This window comes from Primulina tabacum, chromosome 2, assembly GCF_025594145.1.
Source record: "Primulina tabacum isolate GXHZ01 chromosome 2, ASM2559414v2, whole genome shotgun sequence".
Classification (NCBI taxonomy): domain Eukaryota; kingdom Viridiplantae; phylum Streptophyta; class Magnoliopsida; order Lamiales; family Gesneriaceae; genus Primulina; species Primulina tabacum.
Genome location: NC_134551.1, coordinates 30,210,778 through 30,236,616, shown reverse-complemented (window position 1 = coordinate 30,236,616; position 25,839 = coordinate 30,210,778). Strand labels below are relative to the sequence as shown.

At 38.9% G+C, this 25,839-nt stretch overlaps 1 long non-coding RNA gene across 1 annotated transcript; it reads left to right on the top strand.

Annotated features, from left to right (window-relative positions):
* Positions 1–256: 256 nt before the first annotated feature.
* LOC142537897 (uncharacterized) lies at positions 257–21,482 on the top strand. Its single transcript, XR_012818574.1, has 5 exons — positions 257–362; positions 13,288–13,373; positions 20,659–21,056; positions 21,238–21,354; positions 21,438–21,482. It is a non-coding gene; the product is annotated as an uncharacterized LOC142537897 (long non-coding RNA).
* Positions 21,483–25,839: the final 4,357 nt, after the last annotated feature.

The window sequence follows — 25,839 nt, the reverse complement described above, 5'->3', positions numbered from 1 at the left end:
AATGGTTAATAAAATCGTTGTCTATGTACATTTTTTGGGCCTAAGACAACGGTTTAAAAAAAACCGTTGTTGTATTACTAAAAAAAATAACTTTCAAAGCAACACTTTAAATCATTCAACAACAGTGTTTAAAAAACCGTTGTTAAAAAAACCAATTACCCCAATTAACTTATCCCCCACACAGTACTTCTCGCAATATCACACACTTTAAATTTACACTTAATAATAAAAACAGATCAATATATATATAAAATTCGCGACAACACACACACACCAAACCCTCTCCCGTCGCGCGCCCTCCTTTTTCCTAGCGGAATCAATGCCGCCGCCTGTCCGTTCGCCGTCACCGAGGACCCGCGAAGGTAGCCCAGGTCCGGTCGACCTTGATTGCAACTTTAATCGAGAGTTCTGAGCAAGGAAAGGTCGTGAATCTTAGTCCTATTCTGCGCGCCATTTGTCATCCGTTTGGATAAAAATTTCACTCGATTATTTGGGTCATTTGAGGTTGTTTGAGATGTATTATATTAGTTTTAAGTAGCTGTTGGATCTGGCACTGGATAAGAACAGGGCAAAGAGTGTGAATTTATGTTATGAGTATGCTTTTAAAAATTTTATTTTATCGGTAATATGCTCTTCCTGAAGCTTATGAATTTTGTACATTGTATGAGCTTTCTCACACGTCCTTGCTCTTCTCCCAGGATTAACATAGTCACTTAAAATATCAATTTTTTTCGTTAAATTGTGTTATTGTATATACATTCACAGTAAATACACATATATGTTGATTCATAAAGTTTTAGCCCGTTCATATTAATTTTCTGAATAATCGTTCAGTTTTCTGAATAAAATTTTAATGCCCGAGAACTTTGATTATGGTAATCTAAAATGATTATTGATAAATTAATGTGATTATAGACGAAATGGATCGGACCGGAAAAGCTGGAAAGAAGATTGGAATTATGTGCGAGGATGAGCCCTCGCGCATATACGCGACCCAGCCGGGCGCATATGCGCGAGGTAGGCAGAGAACCTCGCGCATATGCGCGACTGGACCTGCGCATATGCGCGAGATTGGCAGAAAACCTCGTGCATATGCGCCGGGTGAGGGCGCGCATATGCACGAGCTGCCGAGAGACACGAGCTGAGACCCGTAGGTCTCGCGCATATGCGCCGAGGGAGGTCACACATATGCGTGAGACGTGCAGCACAAGGATGAAGCCACTTTCCCCTCACCATGCATTCATATATATATGGGTACCTTCCTTCAGATGAACCGACAAGAATTGAGAAAAGCTTCAGAGAAAGATAGGTGAAAAGATTTGTGCAAGATCCGCCCGTCAGAATTTCAATCCGACTTCGGTACTGTGTTCCTATCGACAAAGACTTAAACTGTACGTAAGTTTTACTACGTTTTGTTATGATTTGAAAATATGATATTGAAGGAATCAGATATGATTCATATATGGTGTTCTTGCGATATTAGACATCGTATAATCGAAACCGGATTGAAGAACAGATACCGTATGAAATTGTTATGATTTCAGAATGGAATTGATTGAGATTTGATATCAGATTTGTATTATTATCGATTATGAGTTGTGGGAATTGATATCTGTTGATTGGTATTTCTGGGTATATTGAGATTGTGAAGTTATACCGTTGAAACAGAATTAGATTGAATTCTGATTATATCCAGTATTGATTTGAGTGGTATATTGATATTGTACTCCTCGATATTTTCATTGCCAGATTGAGTATTGACAGGCTTCGAATTCGAGACTGAGACTTCGTCAGATCGACAGAGAAAGGTATAAATCAATGTTAACCGGGAGATCGACTCGAGTCAGATTGGACTTGAGTTTCCCAAAAATCACAAACTTTATTTATTGCATTGATATTTGCAATTTATGAGATTGATATGCTTAGTCTATTGAGTTATAGCAAAGCGTGTATTGAGTCATGGGCGGAGATGCCTAGTTATTGGCGGATATGCCAAGTCTTTGGGGAATATTCCAAGACACTGGATATTTAGTTTATATCGATGTTGTGTAGGAGCTGATCAGCTTCTATTGCTGAGATTCGGTATATTGTGCCAATGTCCAGGAATCGGGATCCCTAGATTAGAAATTAGTCGAGTCTTAGATGACGAGTCCAGAGTTATTTACCGCGTTATATCGATTCATGTCTTTCAGATTTGATACATATTATTGATATCTGTTGGATGCTTTTATATCTGTTTATATGATTGCATGTATGCGTTGTTTATACTTGGATTATATTCTCACCGGAATTATCCGGCTGTTGTTGTGTTTGTATGTGTGCATGAAACAGGTGGGACATGATCACAGTCAAGAAGAGGATGAGAGATTCAAGATTAGCGTGGAGATCCGGGCTTAGAAGTAGATCTGTTTCATTACCTGAAATGTAGTGAATTAACAGTAGTTCGATATGATTTACTTTTGTACTTAGATCTGGATACTGATCTTGTAAATGAAATAAGATTTATTTCATATGTTGCGCACTCTTGTATTTTAAAAAAAAATTTAGACCCTGTTTATCTTAATTGATTCAATTATTCTCAAAGATGATTAAGAAACTAATTAGTGCTGCTTGAGTTAGGCATAAGGTTGCTGCCAGAGCCATTCTTTGCATTTGAATCTCATTGATATTGCCATCCAAATTTGGGTCCAATATGCTGTTGAAATCGCCATTTTTTAGTTTGGGTTTTGCCTAAAAGCGAAAAAGCAGTACAGTATAATGCTCAGAAAAACTTAAAAACACAGAAAATTTCAGTAAGACATCTACACCAAGTTATGCCGGTGTAAAAAATTTCGGTAAAAAATCTCATTGACACTAATTAACTTTTTAATTACTTGTAAAAATAAAAATTTTTCCACACCAAGTTATGCTGGAGTACCTGTGGTTCTAATTCTTCGGTGAGAAGAATATTTGATGATTTAACATCTCTATGAATAACGGGACTTTGACATTCGTTGTGCAAGTAATTTAGTGCTTCAGCTGTAACGCCCAGACATCCGTATTTATATGATGTAAGGTAATGATTATGATTAAGTATGTTTATTATTACTCTTATGGTTTATGATGATGATCGTTTGGGATATGTGATGTAATGGTGATGGTTTATGGCTTCAAGATATGATATGAATGGTATTGAATGATATAGAATGAAACAAAGAATGGATGGGTAGGATAGAAGGTTGATCCTTAGCCAAATAGGTAATGGAAGTGCTAAAACGGTATAAAAATGTGGCAGTAGTTGTGGTTTTTAGCATAATGTTTTGTATTGTGATCCAAATGATGTGAGGCTACTTTCATTAGAAAGATAAGACATAAGCCTATAACTTTCAGGTTTTGAGTTTTGTTCAAATCATTGTGGAAGACAAGCCAAAAGCGCCCCGAAGTGTGTCGTGTGTATCGTCGTTCCTCCAGTGACACATGTTGGGAGATTGAGCATAACTTTTTACTCAGACCTTCAAATGACATGAGGCCAATTGAAGATGCAAGCCAAGACATAGAGCTACAACTTTCCTGTTTACCAATTTTTCACATTATGATGGGAAGAGGCGTTTCGGAGGCGATCTTTGAGGCGGTTGTGCGCAGAGCGGCGCCCGAGCGGTAAGAAGTGGCCGCCCGAGCACCACTGCTTCTGGAATTTTGGGTTTTGGACAGAAACGTCCGTGCTAGGGCGGTAATTTATGACCACCCGAGCGCCCAGCACAGTACAAAAGCGTGTTTTTGGGTGTTTTAAGGTATAAAATCGAATGAGACTCTCATTTTCTTCATTTCCCTTCTCCTTCTTTCTCTTCTCCTATGATTCCAAGCTAGGGTTCTTCATTTTTTTCTCATCCTTTCTTTAAATCAAGCAAATTAATCTTCAATACGGAGTTGGAACTTCATCTTTTTAGTGAAAGGGACAAAGGTAAGTGGTTTTTCTTCTTGTTCTTGAGTTATTGAAGATGGTGGAGTTAGGGCATGATAGTTGTGATTGATGTATTGCACTAAATTGTCATATAATGTTGTTATTTTAGTGTTGATGGTTAGTTATTGGGTATATTATTGTAGGATCACCATAAAGGTTTAGGAAACCAAGTGCTCCAAGTGTTGTAAGTGGAATAATTTCTTCAATGCATCACATGATCCTATATGTATGTGTTTTGATGATTTTATGATGCTAACTCCTTTCAATTCCATTCATGATATATATATGTAAATATGTATATATGGTAGTGCAATTATATGCATTTTTGAATGAAAGGAGTTAAAATATAAATGATGCCTCTAAGATGTTTTATAAAATGCTTGAATGAAGTTTTATATGATTGAATGATTGGATTGATAGTGATAGTAGCGGTGTTGCCTCTGGCAATTCTAAATCCGCAATGTAATTGGCCAATTAACGATGAAAACATGTGCTCTCTTATAAGATGCATTTTATGCAGAGGTACGTGTCCCTCCTATAAGATTCGTTTTTACGAAGAGGGTTAGCAATGAATGAACTATCCTATAAGAACTATCAATTCTTCAGTTAATCAATGAAATGAATATCATCCTTATGTATTGTTGTATTATGATTCTTGACGGATGATATTAATGATGATTCGACGTTTATGAAATGAAATGGTTAATGTTTTCAAGAAAATGAAATTGAGGCTAATCCTTTTATGTTTTACAATAAAATTATATATGTGTATCTTGTTAGTATTGATTCCATTTGCTGAGTTTTATACTCATTCCAGTTATGTTCATGTGATGCAGGCACAGGTAAGAAAGGCTGATCATCTTTGAGTTGTCGAAGCAAGAGAAGGGATTATGCCAAACTTTGAAGATTTCAATTGGACGCTATTTTTGTTATGCTATGGTTATGGTTATTTTGGGAAACACTGAAAATCTTGTTTTGGTATTTGAATTAAAAATATGTGTAGATACTATATTAAATGTTATCTAATGTATATGAAAATCTTTTGCATGTATTTTATGTGTTGCTTGAGGCAGGTGGCATGTCCTATTTGTGGGGAGATGCTGCCCAAATTTTTTTAAAAGTACACATTTTTTCCAAATTATATTTTAAAGCTTCCGCACTAATTATGCATTTTAGTCACAAGTGTTACATTTAGTGGTATCAGAGCCGAGATTTTCGGACCAATGATTTGGCATATGACTTCCTCTGCTGTCGACAATTCGGTATGTATGTACCTGCATCATTTGATCTAATATGGATGTGTAGCCTTAATAATTATGATATGTTATGTATGGAAATGGTTTTAAACTAATATGTATCATAGGATCATGCTGCCTAAGCGTAAAGCACCAGAAGGGGAGGATAGTTCATCATCTTGAGTGGTTGGTGAATTTAGCAAGTTACTGAAAGAACAGGCCAAGGTACATGGCGAGCAGATTCAACAGCTCTTACGGATGCAGCATGCAGGGCGAGGGAGAGAGAGAGAGGAAGTGAGGCCCGAGCCCGGTAGTGAAGGCGCATACGAAAGATTTCGCAAGATGAAGCCACCAGAATTTGATGGTAGCAGTGATCCCATGGTCGCCTTGGAATGGGTCAAAGCTGTGGAGGCTATTTATGATTACCTTAAGTTTGAAGATAATGATTGAGTCAGATGTGCCATTTTTCTACTAACCAAGACGGCGAGGACTTGGTGGGACGCCACTAAGATATCAGTTAATGTCTCGGCACTCAAGTGGCAGAAGTTTAAAGATTTATTCTACGACAAATATTTTCCTCGAGATGTTCGAAGTCAGAAAGTGAAGGAATTTCTAGAACTGAAGCAAGGAAATATGTCAATGCAAGAGTATATTCTCTAATTCGAAGAGGGGTGTCAGTTTGCCCCATATCTGGCCAGCAATGACATCGAAAAGGGCGAGCATTTTCTTAGAGGTGTCCGAGCTGAAATTAAAAGAGACGTTCGAATGTCTAAAGCTGCTTCATATAAAGAGATTGTTGAAAAAGCAAGGATGGCCGAGCAGAACGAGAAGGAAATTGAAAGAGAAAGACCGTTGAAGCGCCAAGATTTTTCTACTAAAAGCCAAGGATCCGGATGGAAAGGTAAGGGCAAGTTCAGAGGCAAAGAAAAAGAGGAGCATCGACCCAAAGCTCCTATTCCACCGCCTACATATGATCGACCTGTATGTCCAAAATGTGGCAAAATGCATACAGGTGAGTGCTTGGTTGGAAGTAATCGATGCTTTCGTTGTGGAGGTGTTGGTCATGTTATCAAAAATTGTCCAGTGAAGGGTGAGAAAGGGAAGGATAGAGTTCAAGGCAGAATCTTCACAATGACCAAAGAAGGCGCAAATCCTGATTCTTCTATTATATCAGGTACTATCTTAATTTCAGGCAAGGCCGCTATTACATTGATTGACACTGGTGCTACGCATTCCTTTATGTCTGAAATTTTCTTGCACTCATTGAATGTTGTTCCATCTTTTGAACCCCTCCACTATAGCATTTTGTTGCCATCGGGAGACGAATTATGGCCTTCCAGTATTCTTAAAGGTTTTACTGTGCAAGTAAATGAGAAAATATATTTTGTTGATCTTATTATTATTCCCATGGTGGCGTTTGATGTTATTTTGGGAATGGACTGGCTATCGTCATATCGTGCCGTTATTGATTGCTTGGCTAAGACAGTGCGATTTCCTACAGAAGATGATGATAGCGGAATTTTCCAGAGTTCAGGTATTTCGCTTTGCACTCCTTATATTTCTTGTCTCAAAGCTCAGGAAATGTTATCTAAGGGGTGTCAGGGGTTTTTAGCTGCTGTGATAGATGTAAATACCGATATGACAATGAAATTGAATGAGATTGAGGTAGCTCGGGATTTTCCTGACGTATTTGCAGATGATGTGCCTGGATTGCCACCTGACCGTGAAGTTGAGTTTGTGATTGACGTGGTTCCAGGTACTGCTCCAATTTCGAAAGCTCCTTACCGTATGGCCCCGACTGAAATGAAGGAACCGAAGAATCAGTTGCAGGATCTATTAGACAAAGGCTTTATTCGTCCGAGTTCTTCTCCGTGGGGAGCTCCAATTTTATTTGTCAAAAAGAAAGATTGATCTTTGCGATTGTGCATTGATTACAGAGAGATCAACAAAGCCACGATCAAGAATAAATATCCATTGCCGATGATTGACGATCTCTTTGATCAACTATAGGGAGCGACAGTGTTTTCAAAGATCGATCTGCGTTCTGGTTATTATCAGCTAAAAGTTAGGGAAGCCGACATGCCTAAAACTGCATTCAGAACAAGGTATGACCATTATGAGTTCTTAGTCATGTAATTCGGGTTGACGAACGATCCGTCTGTCTTCATGGATCTAATGAACCAGGTCTTCAAGCCATATCTGGATAGCTTCGTTATTGTTTTAATTGATGATATATTGATTTATTCCAAGACTCGGGAACTCCATGCCGAGCATCTCAGAACTGTATTGCAGTTATTAAAGGAAAAACAGTTATACGCAAAGTTGAAAAGTGTGAATTCTGGTTAGAGCAAGTATCATTTTTGGGCCATATCGTTTCGAGAGACGGCATTGCTGTGGATCCCATCAAGATTGAAGCGATTAAACAATGACCTATTCCAACGACAGTCTCCGAGGTGCGTAGTTTTCTTGGTTTGGCAGGTTATTATCGAGTGTTTTATTGCCAATTTTTCCAAAATAGCCCTGCCATTAACCAATCTTACGAGGAAAGCAGTGAAGTTTGAGTGGACAAACGAGTGCCAACATGGATTTCAAGTGTTGAAAGACAAGTTGACATCAGCCCCTATCCTAGTACTTCCGTGCGGTACTGAAGATTTTATTGTTTACACTGATGCGTCAAAGATGGGACTTGGAGCTGTACTAATGCAGCGTGGGAAGGTAATCGCTTATGCTTCTCGTCAATTGAAGGATTACGAGAGGAATTATCCCACCCACGATCTTGAGTTGGCTGCAGTGGTCTTCGCATTGAAAATATGGAGGCATTATCTGTATGGCGAGAAATGTGAAGTTTTCACAGACCATAAGAGCTTGAAATATCTATTTTCTCAGAAGGAACTCAATATGCGGCAGAGGAGGTGGTTAGAACTTGTTAAATATTATGATGTGACCATTAGCTACCACCAAGGTAAAGCAAACGTTGTTGCAGATGCTTTGAGCCGTAAGTCTGTTTCTTCTTTGAGTTCATTGATTCAGAAGCCGTTGTTATCGGATCTTCAGAGGAGCGAGATTGCTATGGTAGAGAAAGGGACCATAGCTAGACTTTTAGCTTTAGTTATTCGACCTACGTTGTCAGATAGGATACAACAGGAGCAGCCTAATGATAATCAATTGATGGAATTGCGATCCAAAGCCGATGAGAAAGGAAATACAGAGTTTGCAATGAACACTGATGATTTGTTAACGTGGAGAGGTCGGATATGTGTTCCTAGTGGTGATGACATTCGATGGGATGTTTTGACAAAGGCTCATACCGCGCCATACTCGATACATCCAGGTAGCACCAAGATGTATCAGGATCTCCGACGTCTATACTGGTGGCCAGGTATGAAAAGTGATATTGCAAAGTTTATATCTGAATGTCTAACATGTCAGCAAGTAAAAATTTTTCATCAAAGACCTGCTGAAACTTTGCAATCCTTACCAATACCTCAGTGGAAGTGGGAGCACATCACCATGGATTCTGTACCGGGACTTCCAAGAACACGAAAGGGTTACAACTCCATCTGGGTGATTATTGACAGGTTAACCAAGTTGGCTCATTTTCTTCCGGTCAAGACGACGTTTACAATGAACCAGTATGCTGAAGTATATGTAGCTGAGATTGTGAGACTTCATGGTATCCCTGTGTCAATTGTATCTGATCGTGACCCAAGGTTTACTTCTGAATTCTGGAAGAGCTTGCACAGAGCCTTGGGCACCAGGTTGGCAGTTAGCATAGCTTATCATCCTCAGAGTGACGGGCAGTCAGAGAGGGTAATTCAGATTCTTGAAGATATTCTACGAGCCTGCACGATTGACTTTCCTGGCAGCTGGGATTCTAAATTGCCACTTGCGGAATTTACATATAACAATATTTATCAGGCGACGATTGGCATGGCACCATACGAGGCGTTGTATGGCAGAAAATGTAGGTCACCATTGAATTGGGATGAAGTCGGTGAAAGAAATTTGTTAGGACAAGAATTGGTCCAACAGACAACTGATGTGATTATTTTAATCCAGGACAGAATGAAGACGGCCCAAACCAGACAGAAAAGTTATGCCGATAACCGAAGAAGGCCTTTGGAGTTTGAAGTTGGAGATCATGTTTTTATCAAAATTGCTCCTCTCAAAGGGGTAATGAGATTCGGGAAGAAAGGTAAGCTGAGCCCAAGATTTATCGGGCCATTTGAAATTTTGGATAGGATAGGAGAAAGAACATATCGTCTAGCTTTACCGCCGGACTTGGATAGATTCCACAATGTATTTCACGTCTCAATGCTCAGGAAGTACATCTCGAACCCTTCCCATGTTCTCAGACATGAACCATTGGACCTGATGCCGAACTTGACTTATCAAGAATTACCAATCCAGATTTTAGATCGCAAGGTTAAAGTACTGAGGAATAAGGAGATCGGCATTATAAAGATTCTTTGGCGTAATCAGTTGGTTGAAGAAGCAACGTGGGAACCAGAGGAGGAAATGAAACAGCGATATCTTGAGTTATTCGCACAGTAATGGCAATTTCGGGGACAAAATATCTTAAGAAGGGGAGAATTGTAACGCCCAGACATCCGTATTTATTTGATGTAAGGTAATGATTATGATTAAGTATGTTTATTATTACTCTTATGGTTTATGATGATGATCGTTTGGGATATGTGATGTAATGATGATCGTTTGGGACTTCAAGATATGATATGAATGGTATTGAATGATATAGAATGAAATAAAGAATGGATGGGTAGGATAGAAGGTTGAACCTTAGCCAAATAGGTAATGGAAGTGCTAAAACGGTATGAAAATGGGGCAGTAGTTGTGGTTTTTAGCATAATGTTTTGTATTGTCATCCAAATGATGTGAGGCTACTTTCATTAGAAAGATAAGACATAAGCCTAAAACTTTCATGTATTGAGTTTTGTTCAAATCATTGTGGAAGACAAGCCAAAAGCGCCCCGAAATGTGTCGTGTGTATCGTCGTTCCTCCAGTGACACATGTTGGGAGATTGAGCATAACTTTTAACTCAGACCTTCAAATGACATGAGGACAATTGGAGATGCAAGCCATGACATAGAGCTACAACTTTCCTGTTTACCACTTTTCCACATTATCAAGGTAAGAGGCGTTTCGGAGGCGATCTTTGAGGCGGTTGTGCGCAGAGCGGCGCCCGAGCGATAAGAAATGGCCGCCCGAGCGCCACTGCTTCTGGAATTTTGGGTTTTTGACAGAAACGTCCGCGCTAGGGCGGTAATTTATGACCGCCCGAGCGCCCAGCATAGTACAAAAGAGTGTTTTGGGTGTTTTAAGGTATAAAATCGAATGAGACTCTCATTTTCCTTATTTCCCTTCTCCTCCTTTCTCTTCTCCTATGATTCCAAGCTAGGGTTCTTCATTTTCTTCTCATCCTTTCTTTCAATCAAGCAAATTAATCTTCAATACGGAGTTGGAACTTCATCTTTTTAGTGAAAGGGACAAAGGTAAGTGGTTTTTCTTCTTGTTCTTGAGTTATTGAAGATGGTGGAGTTAGGACATGATAGTTGTGATTGATGTATTGCATTAAATGTCATATAATGTTGTTATTTGAGTGTTGATGGTTAGTTATTGGGTTTATTATTGTAGGATCACCATAAAGGTTTAGGAAACCAAGTGCTCCAAGTGTTGTAAGTGGAATAATTTCTTCAATGCATCACATGATCCTATATGCATGTGTTTTGATGATTTTATGATGCTAACTCCTTTCAATTCCATTCATGATATATATGTAAATATGTATATATGGTAGTGCAATTATATGCATTTTTGAATGAAATGAGTTAAACTATATATGATGCCTCTAAGATGTTCGATAAAATGCTTGAATGAAGTTTTATATGATTGAATGATTGGATTGATAGTGATAGTAGCGGTGTTGCATCTGGCAATTCTAAATCCACAATGTAATTGGCCAATTAATGATGAAAACATGTGCTCTCTTATAAGATGCATTTTATGCAGTGGTACGTGTCCCTCCTATAAGATTCGTTTTTACGAAGAGGGTTAGCAATGAATGACCTATCCTATAAGAACTATCAATTCTTCAGTTAATCTATGAAATGAATATCATCCTTATGTATTGTTGTATTATGATTCTTGACGGATGATATTAATGAGTATTCGACGTTTATGAAATGAAATGGTTAATATTTTCAAGAAAATGAAATTGAGGCTAATCCTTTTATGTTTTACAATAAAATTATATGTATGTATCTTGTTAGTATTGATTCCATTTGCTGAGTTTTATACTCATTTCAGTTATGTTCATATGATGCAGGCACAGGTAAGAAAGATTGATCATCCTTGAGTTGTCGAAGCAAGAGAAGGGATTATGCCAAACTTTGGAGATTTCAATTGGACGCTATTTTTGTTATGTTATGGTTATGGTTATTTTGGGAAATAATGAAAATCTTGTTTTTGTATTTGAATTAAAAATATGTGTGGATACTATATTAAATGGTATCTGATGTATATGAAAATCTTTTGCATGTATTTTATGTGTTGCTTGAGGCAGGTGGCATGTCCTATTTGTGGGGAGATGCTGCCCAAATTTTTTTAAAAGTACACATTTTCTCCAAATTATATTTTAAAGCTTCCGCACTAATTATGCATTTTAGTCACAAGTGTTACATTTAGAGTAGCTCAATTGGTACCAGGACTCTTGATATCAATGTACTTATCATATAGGTCATGGGATCGAGTTCTGGGGAGGCGAAAGAAACCCCTTGGTAGGGAGGGGGAGATCCTATGAGTAACCCGTACGACGCCAATGGAAAGCCCGTGGGGGGACTTAAGCCCAAGATCGGGATAGCCTTGGGTCGATCGTGGCAGTGGGACGTATGGGCGGTCCACTGGGCCTGTAATGGGTCGCTACAATAAAAGGCGCCTTTTATTGTAACGACCCATTACAGGCCCAGTGGACCGCCCATACGGCCCACTGCCCCGATCGACCCAAGGCTATCCCGATCTTGGGCTCCCTCAAAGGGGTTTTTTCCCTCACGGGCTTTTCATAGGCGTCGTACGGGTTACTCATAGGACTCTCCACACCAGGTTGGTGGAGTGGTACCTCCCCAAGTCTTGAACCCATGACCTCCTGGCATAAGTACTAGCCCAACTGGTACCAAGTCTCTTTGAACTATGTACTTATGGCAGGAGGTCATGAGTTCGAGACTTGGAGAGGTACCACTCCACCAACCTGGTGTGGAGAGTCCTATGAGTAACCCGTACGACGCCTATGAAAAGCCCGTGAGGGAAAAGGCCCCTTTTAGGGAGCCCAAGATCGGGATAGCCTTGGGTCGATCGGGGCAGTGGGCCGTATGGGCGGTCCACTGGGCTTGTAATGGGTCATTACATCAGCGATTCCAAAAGCTATTTTAAATCTTACTGCCCATGAGAGTACTGAACCTCTCGTTCCATCAATACCTGATCTAAATCTCAGATATTAGTTGGAGTTCATGTAACTAGACAATATAATTTTTAACAAAAATATTTTAGTAGTCTGTTTATTTCTTCAATTAAATGAACTTATGTAAAAATAAAAATGAACTAAAGTAATTAATAAATTAATCCTAAAAGAAAAGAAGGGTTCGAGGAGCTCAAAGTTGAACAAAGTAAATGAATTAAATGTCATTTGTTGGCCGAATGGTCAAGTCAATAATGTAGTCTAGTCTAGTCTATTTGCCGACATGAGCGGAGTGACATTATATGTAATGCTTGTTGGTGCCTATCCATTTGGGGATTCTAGGGAATTCAAGGACTTCCATGAGGTAATTCAGTGCTGATGCTTGATTTTATTATCAATTATGTTCCTCCTTGAATGTTTTGAATGGTTGGGAACCTGTGTGTGATTTTCCTTTTACTTCTTAAAGTAAAGTTAGTACAAATGTTGTCATCGGTGCACCTTATTTTATTTGTGGTTGTTGCTTGTCATTGAAAGAAAATGATTTGTATTTGAAGTAGAAATGATTAATGTGGTTCTTTTGTGTAATGTAGATTAGATGCAGAGAATGTTTTACAATTGCGAGAAAATGTACCTGTTGCAGGTCTTGCAGGAATGTGAACTACTTCCAGCGCCTTTAGGTGTATACTGATCTGAGAAGTTTGCAGGAGTCTTACTAGCCTACTTTGGGTAAGGAGTAGCTACATGAATTCTGTTTATGTATACATGTGTGTGTATATATATATATTAAAAAGATAGGCTTTCAATAAAAGATTTTTTTTATATTATTTAAAATTGTTTTGAAGGGTTGGGCTCATTGTTAGCTGAGTAGTTGTACCAACAATGGACAGAGAATGGATGTCAAAAGATAGGCTATCACATGAATTTGATGTTGGAGTAGAGTCTTTCTTGCAGTTTGAACTAAAAAATGCTTCCCATTCTGATGCAATACCTTGTCCATGTGCAAGATGTGGTAATATAAGGAAGAAAAATGTTGAAACTATCAGGGCACACTTGTATTGTAATGGTATGGATTTGACATATCATACATGGATATGGCATGGGGAAAGATCTACGAAAGAGAGATCAATGAATGATAATGATCGAGTAGGACAAGATGAACACAAATCATTTAGTGAGGAACCTATAGATATGGTGCATTGTGTATATGAAAGTTATGCTGAGAATCCAAGCCAATTCAATAAGCTACATGAAGATGCAGATAAACCTTTATATCCTGGATGTGCTAAATTCACAAAGTTATCTGCGGTTGTGAAATTATTTAACTTGAAGGAAAAATATAGTTGGAGTGATAAAAGTTTCATTGATCTACTTATTTTGTTTGGAGAAATGCTTCCAGATCACAATGAATTGCCTTCATCCTTGTATGATGCAAAGAAAAGCTTACGCACATTAGGGATGGACTATGTGAAAATTCATGCTTGTCCTAATGATTGTATCTTAATCCGAAAGGAGCACGAAGATTTTGCAAATTGCCCTACTTGCGGGACGTCAAGGTGGAAGTTGGGCAACAAATCGAAGGTAAAGGAAGGAATTCCTGCAAAGGTCTTGTGGTATTTCCCATATATTCCAAGATTTCAAAGAATGTTTCGGAATAAGGCGATATCAAAGGAGTTAACTTGGCATGCTGATAAAAGAATTCGTGATGGATACTTGTGTCATCCAGCAGATTCGCCCTCTTTGAAATTATTTGATCGCATGTGGCCAGATTTTGCTTATGAGCCAAAAAATCTTAGATTGGCTATATCAGCAGACGGGATCAATCCTCATAGTTTGATGAGTTCTGCATATAGTTGTTGGCCTGTTTTAATGATCACATACAATCTTTCACCGTGGTTGTGTATGAAGAGAAAATTTGTGATGCTCACTTTGTTTATATATGGTCCTAAACAGCCGGTTAGTGATATTGATGTTTACTTAGCACCTCTTATTGACGACTTAAAATGCTTATGGGATAAAGGTGTTGAAGCATATGATGCATATCGAGAAGAAAATTTCTCTCTTAGAGCTGTTCCACTATGGACAATCAATGATTTTCCTACATATCGGAACATGTCAGGATGTGTTGTGAAAGGATATCATGCATGTCCTATTTGTGCAGAAGAAACATATTCGACAAGGTTGAAGCATTGTAGAAAAATGTCATATACAGGCCATAGAAGGTTTCTACCTTTAAGTCATCCTTATCGAAGACAAAAGAAGGCATTTAATGGGAAGCAAGAATTTAACCTCGCACCAAAACCATTGAGTGGCAATGAAATTTTAGAAAGAGTTCAAAGAATTAATTATCATTGTGGAAAATTCAGCGGAAAGCTTCAGTCAAAGAATGATGACGGGATAACATGCTGAAAAAGAAATCAATATTCTTTGAACTTGAGTATTGGAAAGATCTACATGTTCGACATGTTCTTGATGTGATGCATATTGAAAAAAATGTTTGTGAAAGTCTCATTGGCACGTTACTTGACGTTCCAGAAAAAACAAAGGATGGAGTAGCAGCAAGAATAGATATTTTGGAAATGTATTTAAGGGGTGAATTGGCGCCAAGGATTGGGGAGAAGAAAACGTTTTTGCCAGCAGCATGTTACACACTAAGTAAGAATGAGAAAAGAAGTATTTGCAATTCTTTCGTGAGTAAAGGTACCTGTAGGTTACTCATCCAACGTTAGAAACCTTGTGTCGATGAAGGATTTGAAACTTGTTGGCCTGAAGTCACACGACTATCACACTTTAATGCAACAATTGCTTCCAGTGGCCATCCGCAGTGTCTAGCCAAAACATGTCAGAGATACTATCACCCGGCTGTGTTTCTTCTTCAATGTGTTATATAGTAAAGTGATAGACGTCTTAAAGTTGGATGACTTGCAAAAAGAGATTGTTACTTTCCCCCTTTATTTTTTGACATAATGATTCATTTAACTATTCATCTTGTGCGGGAGGTCAAATTGTGTGGACCGGTTTTGTATGGGCACATGTACCCATTTGAAGGATTCATGAAGATTTTGAAAGGTTATGTGCGCAATCGTAATCGGCCTGCAGGGTGTATAGCCGAATGTTACTGTGAAGGGCCTAAAACTCCTTTCTTGAAAATTTGCGGAAAATTAAAAATTTTCTTTTTAAAAGAACTTAAATGGCCTCATTCATAAAATCACTGGTGAATCAAGTTCAATATTTCAAAATATTGCAGCGGAAGAAAATCAAAGTTTTGCCAACAACAACGATTTAAAAATATCCAACAACTGATAAAAATTGTTTGCGAAGAAAATAACAACTGCTGCTCTGAGGTCCTCGGGTGCCACTACTGCCGACCCAAGCTGGCTCACTGGTCCCCGCCCTCAGCCCTGGCCTCATCAGTACCTACAACAATCAAGTCTAGTGAGCCTAAAGACTCAGCATGCATAAATCGCAGGTAACGAGTAAAAATCTGAATTTAAAATATGCATGTGATAAAATATCCTGTCCTGAGGCATACTGAAAATAATCTGTACTGAGCAATTATAATACGTGCATAACTGAACTGGAAATCACTGTAAAAATATTTGCTCCTTGGAGCCTGTACTGAAATAACTGATAAAATTTTCTGTTGAGATTATGTTTTACGCCTGTGGCCACTGCACTAAGCTGAACTGATCGGTAACTGGCTACCGGGGAGGCTGAAACTGAACTGAGCTGGCCGGTCACTGGCGACCGGATGGTACCATACTGAACTGATCGGTCACTGGCGACCGTATAAAATAACACTCCCACATAGTGAATGAACCACAAGCCATATCGCATAAATCTCAAAAATAATCATTTTCTATTTAATGCACGTAAAATAATTAACTGGCGTAATGAAAATTCCTGTAATTTTACCAACTGGATTGGATTGGATCGTTCCCAGGCTCGCTGCAACCTAACTGTGCCATGAAAAATATGCAATAGCTTAAACATGACCAACTATGCAATTTACGTTCAAAAGATGCGACTATGACGCCTAATAACTTCGCATTTAATCATGACTCCGAGCCAACCTGAACCGACACTGAACCGACGTATAGTCATGATTAAAATACGCTGAAAAATCATAAAATAACGTTCCTAAAATGATAGGGTCGAAATCTAGGTGGAATGGAGGCCAAAAAAGGAAACGCTCTTTCGAGAGTCAATTTGGCACATTGCACCGTAAATTCTCAAACGACCTCAAAAATGATCCAAATGACAAACGGTCGAAAACATGACCTTCCTAACTCAATGAGGCACTGTCTAGTCCAAGGCCATGGGCTAAAAGCCAACCAAGAACTCAAACGACGCTTCTGAACAGCAGCATACTTGCTGTCAAAAAAATACAGCAGCTGCGCACTACAAGACTTGCATTGGTTTCGAGACTATCGGCCATTAGGGGCGTGAACCACCGACCAGAGACTCTTACCAACATCCCAAGGAATGATTTGAACCATGGCTAAGGGCCCTAGGCCAGCCACAATCCGCATCACACCAAATCTTAACCGAAGGGTCCAACCGAGAGCAACGTGCATGCGTGTGTAGTGTTTATGCTATGATCGATGTCTTGCGTCGTTCCAGTGGCCATTTGATTGACCATGGCACGATCTAGACATCTAGGAGCATGATATGAACCGTGGCTAAGGGCCATAGGCCAACCAAGATCCACACCAAGCCACAAAAGAAACGAACCATATGCTGAAAAATGGAAGGGCCGAATGGGGAAAGGGGCTGTTCTTGTTGATTATTTAAAAACCGATGAGCCATGGACCAAGCCACCAAAAGGGCGACTTATTCACGTCTTAGACATGCTAGGGAAGTGATCCAACCATGGCTAAAGGCCCTTGGGGCAGCCAAGATCAGATCCACAACCCTTGACACAAAACTGTAATTTCGAATCACATTTCTGCACTTATGGGGAACTTGCTGTCATTTCGGTTTTCCAGCAAGTATGGGGCTGGTTTGAATGGACCAACATGGTCCTAATGCATCCTACTACATGTATACAAGTTGCCTTGGGAGCCTGGAGTCGATCCAATACCTGAAACCATCAAAACTCAGAAAAACGTGAAGCTTGCCATGAAGAGCCGAAATTCTGCATGTGTGTTCCAAAATATTTTGACATGTATCTCGGTTTTTGCTTGCTAAAACATGATCATGTACTGAAAAATAAATGATAATATGACTTGATTGAGGTTTGAAAGAAATCTAGACATGCCTGGTTTCGTTTCGAAAGAAAACGAAAAGAAGAGACGAGAGGGCGCGGAGGAGACGGAGTGGCTTGCTTCTCTACCTTTCTTGGCTCTCGATTTTTCTCCCTTTCTCCCTAGCTGTTATTCACGTTTTTTCTACTGAAAAGGGGTCTTATTTTCGGTGGAGGTGGAGGGGGGAGTGATGGTTATGAAGGTGAGGAGAAGGGTGCACAAAAATAGGATCATATCAAGACCAAGTCTTCATGCATTTGAATTTTGAATTTTGAATTGCTATCAAATGATCTCTTGGGTGGTTCTAGACTATAGTGGCCGATTTTATCATGCCAAACAAGGGTTAGGATAGTGGTCTAGTATTAATTAATTAAGGTGGAAAAATAGCTAAAAGAATTAGCATGCTAATCAACCAAGAATGGGTCAAAGGTGAGTTGGCAAGTCCTAGTTTGTTCTTCTAGGGGTGTGGCCGAAAATGCATGATAAATGGTAGGGGGGAAATTGATTATCTAGTAATTTAATAACCCTTAAAAGCCTTACTATTCCTTTAATTAATTTAGTGAACTAACCCCTTAATTAAGTAACTTAAATGAGCTCATTTCTTAATCACCTCCAATAATTAAATTAAAATCCTCAACTAACTTAAATAATTCCTTAAACTTCTTTTTAACTTAAATGAACTTACTTGCTAGCTAAATTAACTTCTGGAAATATTTCTCAAATCTTAAATTCTATCTCAAAACTCCAACTCCAGTCCGGCCTCACTGAAAATGCTGAAATGCTAAAAATCATATTACTGAACTGAAATAATAAATAATTAACTTCAAATAAATGCATTTAAAATAATCATGCAATGAAGTCAATTAAATTTAAATTTAAAAAAAATCTAGAATTATGCATGGCTTATACGTCTACTGATTTACGGGTTCTACAGTTACATTGCTGAGGAGGCTGTTGAATTTTGCTCAAATTATCTATCTAATGTCCACACAATTGGGATACCATCAAGGCATCGAGAAGTAGAACTTACTAAGCCTTTATCGGGAGCAGTTGTGCACTCCACTAGTCATGATGAGCTGCAACAAGCACATCGTTATGTATTGACAAATGATGTTGAGATTGATCCTTATGTCTAGTAAGATCTCCAACCTATCAATTCTTTCATGCACTTTGCATACATTCTATTGGTTTATCTATTAGAAATTATTTCATTAGGGAACACATGGTGGATTTGAAATCAAGATTTCCTTATAAAGCCAAGTCCAAAAAGTTGTTACAAGATGAGCATAACCGAACGTTTACTAACTGGTTGCGTGATACTGTAACTTCCAAAATACTTGATATTAAAATATATACAACTCTTGGTATCTTATGTAAAATCTAAATTTTTGGCATTGTGAAATATAGGTTGCAGTTTTAGTTAACCATTCCACCCATCAAATATCAGAAAGATTGAAGTGGATGGTACGTGGACCTAGCAACAAAGTGTTAAAGTATTCTAGTTATCTGATTGATGGGGTTACATATGCTACAAAATAACATGATGATATACGAGTTACTCAAAACTCTGGAGTAAGCTTAGTCGCAAAGACAATGCAAGTAGCCAGTGCAAAGGATAAAAACTCAATTGTTTCAGACATGGTTTTTTATGGAGTTATTGAGAAAATATGGGAAGTCGATTACCACAAATTTCAAATTCCAATGTTCAAATGTAATTGGGTGGAGAATAATAATGGTATTAAAGTAGATGATCTTCATTTTACATTGGTAAATTTTAGAAGAATTGGATTCAAATCCGACTCTTTTATCTTGGGAAGTCAAGCAAAGCAAGTATTTTACATTGAAGATCCTGAACATCCTGAATGGAGTATTGTACTTGCAACTCCTACTAGGGAGTCATTTGAACACGTTAATGGTGATGAATTGGAAGACACTTTAATTCACTATATATCTTTTACCAGGGGGTTACCATCAATGGGTGTTGACGGAGCACATGACAATGAACCATCATGCCTTCGTGAAGATTGTGATTTGACTTGGGTCGACAATGTTTAACCAAAGATATTTTACTTTTGGTAGACAATATTGATATGTATTTTGCTTTTGAATAGGAGTTTGTAGACAATATTGAAGTTATACTTTTATTTATCTTTGTATCTGTTGGATTTCAATTGAAGATGAATTTCTTATCTTATTTTTTGTTGTATATATTGTGTATTTATTTCTATATTGATATGTTTTTTTCACTTTTTTGTTGAATATGTTAAATCTGGACTCTATGACATCCTTTAGAAAGAATAAAACTGGGTCTCATGATGATGATACAATTTATGAATCGAGCAAGAGATTAGGACAGCCTGCATTGATTGGGAATGGCAAAGGAAAAATTGCATCTACTTCTATTGACAAGAGTTTTGATGGAAAGGAAATGTTTGGATCTACAGACACTGCTAGATGTCGTACATATCTAGATAGGCTTTGTAGGCAGTGGGTTCAGAGAATTCGAAAGGAGGTAAGATTCAATCTACTTGGACAACCAGTAGGAGAAGCTACTGTTGAAATGCAGAGTTATATTGGTGTGCTTGCTCGAGAAAAAGTTTCTTAACATACAAGACATGGAAGCAAGTTCCAAGTGAAGCGAAAGAATTGATATGGGAATCTGTTAATTTAAGTTCAATTGTTTTTTCACAATTAATATTCATATTGTTTATATATATCTTATGTTATGTAATTCTTTTTAATGTATTTCCAATTTTGATGTTTTACAGTTGAAGTTTGATGTTCCCCCAAGCTGGAAAAAAGGATGTTTAAGTTCGGCAAATAATAAGTGGCGTCAATTTAAATCACATCTCACTCAAACGTTCATTTCGAATAAGGTTGATAAACCAGAGGAGTTGGATCAACCACCTACTGGCTATGGTCTTGCACGAGATGACTAGATTTCTTTTGGCATGACTTGCATGTCTGATAAATTCATTGGAAGTATCTTTTTTTGTTTTTTGAAAATAAATCCACCATGAAGTATTTGACGATTTAAAAAAAATTTGATATGTGTCATTCTTCACTTGGCTAGGAACTAAGTGATCAACAGAAGGAAAGAAGGAAGAAGAACATATACCCTCATCGCCTTGCTCGTGAGGGATATGCACGATTTACTGAAGAAATAGTAAGTATATTTCAATATTTGTGCCATCCAAGAAGTGACTTTTTCTTTCCTTCGCATGAATACTTGTAACTTGGGTGACTGTTTTTTTTCCTAGCATGTGATATATATCATTGCATTTGCTGTTTTTTTTTTCAAAATTTAACTTATTTGACAAACATCATTTGATTGTTCTTGTATATAGGCAAGTGAATTGTGTGACGATGATGATATCAACAGAGCTATTATTTGGAAAAAAGGGCGAGTGAATAAAGAAGGGTATTTTGATGGCCAGGAGTTGCAAATAACAGTAGAAAAGATTGTGAGCAAACTATACATAAAAATCAATTATTTTATTTTAATTAAACCTTTTGAAGTAATTAATATTTTCAAGTGGATGAAAAGATGATTACATACAACAAAAGCGTGAGGGGAAACATGAAATAAAAGGGACAAAAAGGGATATTCTCACGAAAGCACTCAATTCAGATGAACATGGCGTACGTGTGAGAGCTGTAACTGTGAGGCCCGGGGCCGAAGAGGGCGGGGGGTGATCGCCGGTGCCATCAGTTGCACGGACAATGAGCGGCTCGTGGCAGGCTTCTAGGTGGAGGGAACATGAATGAACCAACCCACACGGGAATGAGAGGGATTCCGAGACTGTTCAATGTAATGGACTGTACAGTTGAAGAGGGATTAAAAGATTTGATTTGTACTACTCATATCACAAAGGTGCATCTTCTTTTCGCTAGTTCATCACATAAGAACTCCAAAGTTAAGCGTGCTTGACTTGGAGAAATTTTGGGATGGGTGATCTTCTGGGAAGTTTCATAGGGTGCGTGTGAGTGAGGACATAAGCACACTGGAAAGACTCGTCTTGATACAGTGAGGAAAGTCGTCGAATCTGGGTCGTTATTGTTGGTATCCACTCACTCATTTATTTCGGAAGTCTTTGCTAATTTCCTCAAGGTCAAGACCGTTGGGCTAGATGTAGCCTATTCAGTAGTATTGCCTTCTGGTGAGGAGATGGCAGCTACCAATGTGATCCGAGACATAGATCTTGAGCTCCATGGCAACCTCGTTTATGCGGATCTAATCGTGTTGCCGATGCCAGAGTTTGACATCATCCTAGGGATGGACTGGCTATTGCGGAACAGAGTTGATTGACTTCCTGCGGAGATCTGTTTTAGTCCGACCGCCTGGAATGACGCAGTTCTTATTCGAGCCGGACATGTATTTTCCCTTACCGCGCATTATTCCTTATGTCAAGGCTAGGAAGCTCATGCATAGAGGGGTCGGGCGTTTTTAGCAACTTTTATATCTGTCCCCGAGGCACCCAGTCAGTCAGCCGCAAATGTTCCGATTGTTAGAGACTTCTTAGACGTTTTTTCTGAGGACGTTTCTGGTATGCCACCCGAGAGAGAGGTGGAGTTTTCTATTGAGATTATGCCAGGTACGGCCACAATCTCCAAAGCACCGTACTGACTAGCACCGACAGAGTTGGCAGAGCTTAAGAAGCAGATTCAGGAACTTCTTGACAAGGAGTTCATTCGCCCGAGTTTTTCACCATGGGGCGCGCCAGTCTTATTTGTGAAGAAGAAGGATGGTTCTATGAGGCTTTGTATTGACTACCGGGAGTTGAACAGGGTTAGAGTGAAGAACAAGTACCCACTTCCGAGGATCGAGGATTTGTTTGACCAGTTGCAGGAGCTTCGATATTCTCCAAGATAGATCTGCGTTCCGGTTATCACCAGTTGAGGGTGAGAGATGCTGATGTTTCCAAGGCTGCTTTTAGGAATCGTTATGGTCATTATGAATTCCTTGTGATGCCGTTCGGTCTGACGAATGCGCCAGCGATCTTCATGGATCTCATGAATCGCGTCTTTCAGCCGTATCTTGACCAGTTTGTGATAGTATTCATAGACGACATTCTCGTCTACTCGAAGAATCAGGAGGATCACGGCAGACATCTTACCACAGTGCTGCAGACCTTGCAGAATCACAAGTTATTCTCAAAGTTCAGTAAGTGAGAATTTTGGTTTGAGAATGTGGCGTTCTTAGGCCACATTATTTCTAGCAGTGGTATTGAGGTAGACCCAACGAAAGTTGCCACAGTCAGAGATTGGGTTGTGCCGCAGAATGTATCACAGATCCGCAGTTTTCTTGGGCTAGCAGAATATTATCGGAAGTTCATTAAGGGATTCTCCTCTATTGCCGTTCCACTCACATCATTGACCAAGAAGAATGCTAAATTTGTGTGGAGCGAGGAGTGTCAGAAGAGATTCGATACTTTGAAGCAAGCTCTTATCTCAGCACCAGTTTTGGCCAAGCCGTCAAGGCCCGGAGATTTTGTTTTGTATACCGATGCTTCGAAGCTTGGTTTGGGCGCAGTATTGATGCAGCATGGGAAGGTGATAGTGTATGCTTCTCGACATGCGAAAGTCCATGAGAAGAACTACCCTACCCACGATCTAGAGTTGGCTGCCGTAGTATTTGCCCTGAAGATTTGGAGGCATTATTTGTATGGAGAGAAGTGCCAGATCTTTACCGACCACAAGAGCCTCAAGTATTTCTTTACGCAGAAGGAGCTGAACATGCGTCAGAGGCATTGGTTGGAGCTTGTGAAGGATTATGACTGTTACATTAGCTACCACCCGGGAAAAGCTAATGTAGTTGCGGATTCATTGAGCAGAAAAGTCGCAGTGATGGCTCATTTTACGATTCAGATACCTCTTCAGCTTGAGATGCAGAGGTTTGATCTAGAATCATATCCTCGAGGTAGAGTTCCCCGTCTATCTACCTTGACTATTCAGTCCTCTCTCCTTGACCGTATTCGCAGTGGTCAGTCAGCAGATGAGCAGTTAGCAAAGTAGAAGCAGAGAGATGAGACCAAGGGCAGTGTCTAGTATTCAGTCAGCGACGGTATTGTGAGATACCGAGAAAGGATGTGGGTTCCCAGCACTGGTTCTATTCGAGCAGATACTCTATCAGAGGCCCACATGTAGCCGTACTCTATTCATCCAGGGAGTACGAAGATGTACCGAGATCTGCAGTCATTGTATTGGTGGCCTGGGATGAAGAAAGACTTCAGACGATTTGTATCCGAGTGTCTCACTTGCCAGTTAGTGAAGGCGGAGCATCTGAGACCAGCAGGTTTGCTCAAGCCTCTTCTCATTCCCGAGTGGAAGTGGGAGAATGTTACCATGGACTTCGTGACCGGATTGCCGAAGTTAGTCAGAGGATCAAATGCTATCTGGGTGATGTAGATCGTCTTACCAAATCAGCGCACTTCTTGCCTATTAAGACGACTTTCACCATGATTCAGTATGCAGAGTTGTATATCCGGGAGATAGTCCGACTTCATGGTATTCCAGTTTCTATCGTATCTGACAGAGATCCCAGATTCACTTCCTCATTTTGGAAGAGTTTGCATTCAACCATGGGTACGAAGTTGTTGTTTAGCATAGCTTTCCATCCGCAGACAGATGGGCAGTTCGGAGCGAGTTATTCAGATTTTGGAGGATCTTCTCCGTGCTTGTGTTATTGATTTCTCTAGGAGTTGTGTAGAACCCTTAACTTAGACTACGTATAAGCCATGCATAATTCTAATATTTAAATTAAAGTGATTTTTATTGCTTGAGTATTTAAATTTAATTATTTTCTGTAGCAGTTTAAATTTTTATCATTTCAGTTAATTCAGTGAAGCCGGACTAGAGTTGGAGTTTTAAGATAGAATTTAAGATTCAGAAAACATTTCCAGAATTTATTTTAGCTAATTAATAAGTTAATTTAAGTTAAAAGGAGGTTTAAGGAATTATTTAAACAACTTGATGTGAGTAGAAAATAAGTTCATTTAAGTTCCATAATTTAGGGGTTAATTCACTAAATTATTTAAAGGATAGGTAAGGTTTTTAAGGGTTATAAATTTACTAAATAAACAACATTTCCCCTTCATTTTTATTTCTAATTTTCGGCCACCACTTAGTGGATTAAGCAATGATATGCCAACTCACCTTTGACCCATTTTATGTTACTTTAGCATGCTAACCTTTTTAATTATTAATCAACCTTAATTAATTCATACTAGATCACTATCCTAACCTTGTGTTGACATGTAGAATTTGGCCATATGCACCCTAATAAACAACCCAACAAATATTTGATATCAACCAAAATTCAAATTTCAAAATAGGAGACTTGGTCTTGCATTTTCCCATTATATTTGTAACCATTTCCTCACTCCCCTAACCAATAATTCTCCTGCCCTCTCCACCAAAATCCGAGAGCAAATTCAGTGTTAAAAAACGTGGGTTTCATAGCTAGAAACAGGAGGAAAAATCAGTAGCAAACAAGGTAGCAAGAACGCTCCACCCTTCCGCGACGAGTCGTCTTATTCTTTCGTATTTCTTTCAAAACGAAACCAGGCATGCATATGTTCTTCCTTGACTCTTCAATCAAGTCCTATTATCATTATTTAACATTACATGATCATCATTTCCATGCAAAAACCGAAACACATCAAGGAATTTTCAGAAAAATAATCATGCAGATTTCGGCTTTATATGACAAGCTTCACGGGTTGCTTTGTTTTGTGGGTTTCAGGTATTAGTTTGATTCCAGGCTCCCAAGGCTGCTCCTAGGCATGTACTAGGACATGTTAAGAACACATTTGTCCATTGGTTTGAGTCCCATGCTAGCCGAGATCAAGGGATGACAGCAACTCCCCAAACATGTCCCAATTGCATTCGAAATTCTGTTTTGCTGCCATAAAGGAAATGAAACTGATCATGGCTGCCCCAAGGCATAT